Raw genomic sequence first — 3,378 nt, forward strand, 5'->3', positions numbered from 1 at the left:
AAGAATAATAATTTAGTAACATTTTGCATCTATAGTATTCACATTAAGGTAACCAAATACCATTTCCCACTACAAGAAAACAGACATCCTAGGAAAAAAATACCTGAGTCTAGTTATGAGGCAGCCCAAGAGATCTACTGTACTAGATATCAAGGATGTTATGGTAGTCTATTGGCATTGTGACAAAAACACACAAGAGCCAATATTCAAGGGCTCCCACTGTTTAAAACAGTGGAGAAATAGCAACTACCACTGATCAATACCTATGAAAACAGAAAATTCATAATTCTTTTTAAAGGTTATCTTTGGAAATTGATAAGCTAACATCTCCTTTTTCTGAAAATTAACAAGAGAAAGAATTTAGTTTTCATTCTGTCTTTCCTATATGCAGTGTTTCAGGCCACCAGTTGATGAGAAAGTTATTTTTGGTTAAAACAAAAAAAAAAGCAATTCCAGTTCATAAATGAAGAATGAGTGATAGAATTAGGAAATCACCATTTATTAACCTCTAGTGAAATAATGGCTCTAGCAACAAGCATGGGACATGTTTATACCATTAAGTGACAGGTTCATGGGGAACTTAGAGAAGTCAATGTTAATATCACTAAGAGTAGATCATCCAGACAGTATATGTCTTCTGTGATACGATAATAAGTGTACAGCATCACATCTGACATGTACTTGCCAAGAAAAAAATTGAATGAATTTAATTGAAGCTCCTAGATCTACGTATAAGTTTATAAGAATTAGTGAGGCACATCACAAGAAAGATAAATGACACCAAAAAGAAACAATCATTCAAATTCAAAATGTGAGTAATTCTTTAAGATAAATAGGCTGTTTCTTTTAAAGAATAAATAATGTGGAGGAGAAAGAGGATTTGTCAAGGATTAGAAGAAACTTTAGAGACATTTGACTAAATGTGTGGACTCCATTTGCATCAAGCAAACCGATGCTAGAGCCACATTTTTGAGATTACAAGCAGTACTTCTGTTCACAAACTTAATTCTTTCCTTGATTCGGGTCACAAACAGAATTGGACAAGAACCATTCGTGAACCAAGGCACCACTTGTATTGTGAAAATGTGAGCATAAACTGTTTTGAGATATTGAAGAAGGATTGTCCATTCTGTTAGGAATAGTAATGGTGTTCATGTTATACAGAATGTCCCTGTGGGTAAAGATTCATACTTTAGTATTTAAGGGTTGTAAAATATGATTCTGAACTTTGCTTTAAAATAGTCCAGCAAGATACACCAATATAAAAAAAATGGTCAATATAGAAAAAAATAGGAGTCCAGGGAGTAGATGAATTAGTAACTATTAATCAGTATTGGTAAAATATTAACTTTTATCATCTGATTGCTGAATAATTGAGGGCTATTGCATTTTCTATTTGCACAGGTTTGAACAATTCCATATTAAAAGTAAAGAAAATAGTGATAAATATGTTAGGTTGAATGTGCAACTTCTTTGCGAAATGTCAGGCTTCATACGTTCAAGGGATATTATTTTTACAAGGCAGACAGAGCAGACAGCGCTCCCAGAGGGCAACACTGGGGTCAGACAGCGGAGGTCGGGCTGGGCTCGGGGCAGGGGACTGGTGTCAACCAGCAGGCTCTGCTCCTGGGGTGGAAGGCTGGCATAGTACAGCGTGCAGCACCTTCTATCTCTGCCGGTTCACCTGAGGTTTATCCTGTGGCCGTGTGACTCCGCCCATCTTCTAACCCTAAATTACAGACCTGACTCTGTCACTGTCTATCTCATTACCTGCTTTATTTTCTTCTTAGCAATTGTCACTCTGTGATTATCTTATTCGTGGTCTGGTTACTTGTTTGTTGTCTAGCTCCCTGTGTAGGTAACAGTGAGTGCAGGAACTTTGTCCCCCGTTTTGAATCCTCTGTACTTAATATAGTACTGGGTAGAGTTAAAGTGTTTAATAAATATTTGTTGAATGAAGAAATTATGTGCATTCCGTGCAGATTTGATTACAGTAAAGAATTGCAGGTGAGACAATGCCCAACAATAAGGAGTGGGTTAAATAAATAGTGGACTACCCGTGAAACACAAAACTATTCAAACATAAAAATATGCTCTGGATGAATGTTTATTGTCATGAAAAAATGCTATTACATTATTGAGTGAAAACATCACATAAAAAAATAACCTTCACAGCCTGGATATTTTTAAAAGAAAAAACTTTTCCAAAAAGAAAGATCTAGAAGAATACACAATCAGGTGTGAAAATGATTATCTGTGGATGATAAAATTATGAGTTATCATTTGCTTATTTATATTAATTTTTCTACAATGAATACAATCATTCAGTAATAAGAGAAAAAGTTACTTCAATATCTAAAAGTGAATACAATGATTTTCTTAAAAATGAAATTTTTCAAGATAAAATAAACTACCATGTAAGGCATTGATTTAACATCCTGTCTCTATTCAGAATTAACCAGGGGACTTTTTTCTACATTTGAGTAAGTGATCAAATCTAATAATTCCATAAAATGCTAAAGATGACCTAAATTTTGGACCATTTATGACTACAAGGGTTTTTTTAAATATTTTGAACTAAACAGTTATTGCATGAATCATTTCTACTTTATTATTGATTATAAATTAGTTCTGGAATGAATATAATGTCAAAAATGAGCCCAGGTATTTTTTGTATGTTTCTGGTCTGGGTGGAGTACAGATTAATATGCTACTTCATACTGAAATGTGCCACACCTTGGTGTAATTTTCTGGTGAGTATAAAGTGCAAAGCAAGGATTAAATTATATACCTTCTGCTGTCAACACAATCAACAGCTGGGTTGACCAACTTCTACCTATAAATCATAGTGCAAACTGGAGAAACATCAAGATGTATAGGATACAATCACGGTCCTCAGAAACTCAGAGTCTACAAGTTGTATAAAAGACCTGCTGTGTTTAGCCATGGGATGACAATCAGGGGTCCACGCAGGGGCTTGACTTTCTTTTGAGGTTCTTTCACATCAAGTACCACTGGTCCCTCCACAGCAGTACCCAGAGCATATGTGCCTTCAAGAACAGCAGAAATTTCTCTTTTCCTTAATACAACATCATTTTCCTTAATACATCCTTAGTACAAACAAGACAGTCTAGGACTTTCAAAGTACCGACTACTGGTTCTAGCAGTAATTTTTTATTAGAAGATTTTTAAATCTTTGTTATTATAATCATCTTAAGTATTAGATAAAATATAATGAATCATTTTAATGTTTATGTAAAGTTGCAATAAAGTAAGAGAAATCCTCAAATTCCAGAATGAAAGGAACAATTGAAAACCAAAACCAAAATAGGAAGCCTTTAAGTTGATATGGCAGTTGGCTGAGGGTGGAAGTTGTCA

This window comes from Heterocephalus glaber, unplaced genomic scaffold (genome assembly GCF_053883595.1).
Source record: "Heterocephalus glaber isolate CG9 unplaced genomic scaffold, H.glaber_assembly_v1.0 deba00001795, whole genome shotgun sequence".
In the NCBI taxonomy this organism is placed as follows: domain Eukaryota; kingdom Metazoa; phylum Chordata; class Mammalia; order Rodentia; family Bathyergidae; genus Heterocephalus; species Heterocephalus glaber.